Below are 6,111 nucleotides of genomic sequence, written 5' to 3'. Positions count from 1 at the left end.
GGATTTCTGTAATGACGGGGAAATTATTATTCGACTTCCTGCTCCGTATACTAAATAATAAGTAATACTGTCGGTGCTTGCTCGGTGGCCACCGGCCGACGCGGACAAAACGTTACTTATTCTCAAGGGATCGAGAAAAAGGGTTGGAATCATTTCGGTCCAAAAGGTGGCTGGAAGCCGACAGGCACACGACGGGAAAAAACATTCAGCTGGTCATGGTTCCCATCTATATTGCCACCTCTCAGAGACGGGAGAAGAAGCAGAGCAGATGATGACTTGCCTAATAAAGCAAACACCTTCCCAGTCTTCCTTCAGCGTCTGTGTGTGTGCGTCATTCGGCAGAACTGCGTAGTGAGGAGATGCAGCCAAGCATCTGCAGAGAAGCTTATATCTGGTGGTTATAAAGAAAAAAGAACAAGACAATTAAAAAAGCCATGATTAAAAAAAAATGCAACGGGTTTCCCGACGGAGAGCCTTGTCATGCGCAACTCGGTGCAAGCGAGCAATATATAATAACGCAGGCAAGCAGGCAATGTAGTAGAATGGGCAAATGCAGCCACACATCCACAACAGGCACCTTTATTCACGGCCTCTTATTGCAGATTCTGCAAGGAACTTGATGCTTGTAAATTTCGACAATTCTCCGCTGAACATTTTTATTATTATTATTATATAGTTATATATAATTAATTTTTATTTGTGAGTGGGTTGCCGCGGAGCTGGTCGAATGCGTCCCCATTACCCAAAGGCAGGGAAGGAGGGGGAAAGCATCACAGCTCCATGACTAATGCATCTGATCAGTTGCTATTCCAGGGCACAAGTCTGGAAAAGTGTCATCGTCACCTGTCCATCATTCAGTGGGCTATTTACGAACTTGTTGCTGGAAACATGTTAGACGATTGAGGGGGGCCCTGATCGGCCCAAGTAGAAAAAAACATGGCCTGGAAGTCGGGGTAAAATGCAATGGAACAATCCCATGGCTGCCCTGGAGCCCAATCAACCAATCTCACAGCCAGCTTACCTACTCCACGTCTTGTCTTTCTTGGGAGCTTTCCCGTCCTCGCTCACCAGCGGCTGCAAGCGGACGGCGGCATCTTCCGCCACCTTGATCCAGCTGCGCAACTGCCAAACAACAAGCTTTGACAATAATGAATAGGAGAGAGCATATAACAAACTACAAGTGCGGGCTGAATGCTTGTCAGATGAGAAAATCGCTTCAGCTCGTATTCATCGACCTCTTCCCCTGAAGCTTATCCCTTGATAATAAAGCTGGTTGTTATTTAATGTACAGTTCATTAATGGTAGGCTGAAGAGCAGGGACGCAGCCAGCCATTTTGCATGCGCAGGGGCCGCCGCTGCTGATAGGAGGTGTATGGTGGGCATGGATTGGGAACAATGACAAAACAAAACAATAAGAAAACAATCACAATAGATAAAATCATATCAAAATGTGATGAATATTATTTTAAAAATAATCATTTTTTTTTAATTCAGATTTCTTTAAAGAAATAGTCACAACTGCGCTAAAAACCTCCCTATCGTTGCCCTCGCGTCGCAAACTCCAACCCCTCTTTCGTCTTGCGCGAGCGCGCCAGGCTATGCTTGCATACAGAACGCGTACTCTCGTACCATGTCTTGTATGTGACGTGACTTGTCATGGACTCGTCATTTGTTGAAAAAAAAAACAAGAAAGAAACAAAAACAAGGATATCATTTTCCGCCCACCATTGTCGCTAAGCAGATGACAGATTATGCCGGTTAGCATCATTGTCTTGTTCGTACCCCTCTCTTCCTTGCATTTCCGGGCCTTGTGAAGCTGTTTAGACGATAAACACTTGATATCAAATCAAGATAGAGAAAGCTCTGGATAATTAGCTGCACTCCCTCTCTTTTCGAAGAAGAAAGTTCGAAAAAAAAAAAACCCCACCGCCGTTCCATATTTACCCTCCCGTGGTCAAGAGACAGACGGGCCGTGTTGGTTGCACATGGACCGGCCGCTTATTAATCCCATATCTTTGTGCTACGTCGATAATCTTGCCCGAAATCGTAGAATTGACGAATTTCAAAAACATGAATAACCCCAGCTTCAGATTTGCCTGCAGCGCTTACGAATCGTGCAACTTCAGGGTAGGACGAGCCCGTGTTTAGCAGGCTTGCTGCAGATGGGCGCTTTGAGGCTTACCGAGATGACTGTCAGACAAGCCCATCATGCAGTTCAAGAATGACCTTTTGATATGCACACCCAAGTAACAATCGACATTTGTCCATTTCTGAGTCTGAGATCTGGACATGCGCACACCCATTGGACCAGGGGGGCGGGGGCGGCTACGATACTACAACCCGCTGAACAATGGACATCATGGCACCACGGCAAGTTTGTTGAAATGGGCCACATTCTCCAGCTGCGGGCCGAAATCACAAGTGCAAGACTCCCTTCTTTCGTGCCCGACCCCTCCTTGTCTTGGAATGGGCATTCAGCAGCGCAGGCGTCGGCCCCTCTGCCCCGGATTTTCAAGAAAAAAAAAAAAAAGGGCCCAAGAGCCGCAGAACCGAACGCCGGACAAGTTATTGGTTGCGTCGATTTGAGACATGCGACGAGAAATAACGAATGATGCGTGCGGGGGTAATTTGGCAGCTAGCAAGGGTTGATCTTTGCTTCTTTAGTAGCCCATACCCAGCATCCGCAACGAGCCTGTTCTGGCTCTTGTTGGTCCATTTTGAGGTCCGTGTTTTTGGCGATGGGTTCATTGTTGGGTGGCTTGTTCATAAACCGTGGGCCCGTCGGTCATCTAGCACTCGATGGGCTTGTCGGCCGTTTGAATCAAGGCAAAGCTCGGGCCTTTGGCTCAATGCATGTGAAGAGCAAGACGGGCATCATCTTTTAAATTTCTCTTGAGTCACAACACCGAAGAAAAAGAAAACTCGTCAAGAGAGACTTTAGCACTGTAACTTTTGCATACAGTTCGCAGCTTAACGAACATCCATCTCAAATATCCGTAATAAAGCACGCTCTGCCATGTTAAAACTTACAGATGAAGCACTGTTCAAAGCATGTGAGAGAGAGCTAACACAGCGTTCTCTTGCTCTCGAAATCCTAAAAAGGGAAAGCGCAGTTTTCTCGCGGCAACAAGGCGAAGCTTCCCCCTCCCCGCACCCAGTTTACCCCCCGCCGGATTAAAAAGCAAAGAATGGTTGCAGCGGTTGGTTCGTCGTTTGATTCAAGCTAGGCAGGTCCCGGAGGCTCGGGTCATGTCCCGTCCAGCTGGGAGAGGCAAAGGGGGAGGGTGTGGGTGTCTTGAAGCTGTACACAGTTCTGATTGCATCGAAAAAGGCCATCTATCATATGTGACCAATGTGGTCCATCGCTTTCCCAGTAAGCTGGTACGGCCATTGTTTACCGCATGGGACGCTAATATATAAAAGGATTTGGAATAGAAAAGTAAGGGAACATTTCAGCTCGAAGACAATGTTTTCTCCCAGAATTTTTTTTCTTTTGCTCTGGTCATGAGGCTTGCGCGTTTCTCCCTCACGGACACGGACCTAGCGTAGCTGATGCTGTAGATGCGTGATATATGACAGACGGGGTTGCGCTCGAAATGGTAAGACGGCGCAACAAGTCTCGTTATAGAATCAGGTTATGGAAAATCCGCAGTTTTGAAAAAACAAGGAAAAAAAAAAAACAAAAAACAATGGCTGGGCATGACGCAGCCCTCGGAAAGCACATGACAACAGACAAACCCCCCGTGTTAAGTGATCTGTGCCTGGGCTTGCTGCTGATACAGGGCCAGTGGCGCTCCGGATAACCCTCAAACCCGCCCCTTTGGAGGCGCTGTGGGCGGCGGCAACAAGTGGGGCCGCCGCATCCCAAGCTGTCGGGCCGTGCCCTGGCCCATTCGATGCAATTGATTGATGCACATTGCTTTTCTTTTTCCTGTATATTAACTATTATTTTTTTTTGTAAATATTTACTAATTATTTTCCTAATTATTTTCATCATTTTTCTTCATCTTTCATTTAAATGCACCCTCCGCATTGTCAATGCTCGTGTCCCAGCAGTTCGGAGCCGACGCGATAAGGCTCGCACAATGCTGCAGGGCGCAGCCAGTCACACGCATCAATTTGGCTGCAGCGCGCTGGATTTGAGCAAAATATACCCGTAATGGAATGTTGCCTTCCAAATTACCAGTTCCATCATAATCGTCTTGTACATTATTCATTGTTGACCATGATGCGATGCGTGCTGCAAGGGCCATGCATCATATTCACAGACATATCTCACTACAAAACCCTGCATAGCTTTCGATCAAGTAATAAGAATTTTTCCACCGAGGGTTTCTTGATCAATTGAACTCTTCTTGATGAAATAGTATTTTGCTCCTGTAAGGTGGCTTTACCATGTATCAGATTCCCGCCCATCTATTTCTTTCTCTTATTCCCCAACGGTTTGAGCGCGGCTCAGGCGAAAAAAAGCAACGGCAGTTGCTGTGCTGGCGCGGTCCGCTGTCGACCGACTCGTCCTCCCGCCCCCGCCTCTCCTCTCTTTGAGCCCTACCTGTGCGACCTGGGCTGGCCAGGGGGCGGCCCAAAGCTCTGATACGATGCTCAATGGCCAATGTGACTGGCTGTTTCTCATTTCCTATTTACCAATCGCGGCCAGCCAGTCCACAATCCCCCAGCCCATCATGGTGCACCCTTGTCCACCCTGACCCGTGTGTCTGGAAAGAAGAGAACACTCCGCCTTTTGGGTCTTTTTGCCAGGTGTGAATCAAGACGTTTTTGGCAATGCAGGTTGCAGATTTTTTTCACCCAGAGACACGGGCTGAGAGGGGCTTGCTGCGCGTCAGCTCTGGGACATTGTCTTTGCGCCCAACTAGTAAGGCACGATGCCATTTCGGAGTTCGCATGGCGGCAGAGAAATGAATATGACCTGGGTTGGGCTACATGATGGCTCGGTAAAAGGCTCGATTGGATGAGCGGTGACTTTGTGATGCTTGTCATTGCAGGCTTTGCATGACAAACAGCCCTCGTCAGTCATCTGCGTTGCGCTGATGGCAACCCCTCATTAAGCGTTAAGCTTTTGCCTGGACGTTGCATTCAGACACCCGCCATCGATGTCAACAGCACCATCTTCCATCAGCCGCCTTACAGCGAGCAGCACTGCCATTGCAAGTCTTGCTGCTTTTTACTTGTACACAAAGGTATTTGGATTGTCAATGTAGTTCTCAACACTGATCAGTCTCTCGTTCCCTTTCCTCACCGCAAAAGATCGGTCGGCGGGCGCTTGTGGCTTGCATTTGGCCTAATTTAGCGCCGGCTGCCCTTCCCCGGGTCCAGGAGAGCGGGTTCCGAAGGGGGTGGGGGGGAGGGGAGGCTCGGCTCGTCAACCTGGTGACCTAGTCAAGTTTTCAAAAAGAGGGGAGGGGTTCAAGCATTGGTATGCCATGGCCTGAACGAAAAAAAAAAAAGAAAAAGAAAGAAAGAAACCCCAAAGGCGGAGAAGAGATGACAAGTATTAACGGAGCGCATGAATGCCATGCAAGAGATGCATCAACCCGAGTCCTTGGTGCTGATCATTTTCATTTGGAACATACGAGGGGGCTATAACAACTGGTTCTTTTGCACGGCATCTCTCCAATCAACGCCTAATGGCCCACAGTTGGCATGGATCCTGTCCAGGATTCCAGAATACGAGATGGTCCTTTTTTGGCAGGTCAAGACTTGGGCTCTGGGGAAGGGAATGCATATGCATGTCAATTGTCTCCCGTGCCTCCTCGCAGGACCCTGGCTGACCTGATGAGCCAGTGGCAGTAATAGCATTGGGGTCGACGCAAAGCCTGGCATCTCTCTCTCGTCAAATGCGTGCAAGGTAAATCTGCGCGACATGCTTCTTTCTTTTATGATTTTCCATTCATAGCAGGCTTGCATCTGAGGGGAGAAATGCTGACCAAGTGGAGGATTGGGGACTTTGTAGACTGCGCCCGTGGCAAAAAAGCAGAGGTTCTACTAATAACCGACGCACGGCAGTTTCTTTTCAGCCGGTCCAGCTAGTTATCAGCTTTGAAATGAATGCCCTAAGAAGAAGAAGAAGANAGANAGAAGAAGAAGAAGACG

This window comes from Beauveria bassiana, assembly GCF_000280675.1.
Source record: "Beauveria bassiana ARSEF 2860 unplaced genomic scaffold BBA_S00008, whole genome shotgun sequence".
Lineage (NCBI taxonomy): Eukaryota > Fungi > Ascomycota > Sordariomycetes > Hypocreales > Cordycipitaceae > Beauveria > Beauveria bassiana.
Note: the sequence above shows the minus strand (reverse complement) of the source record.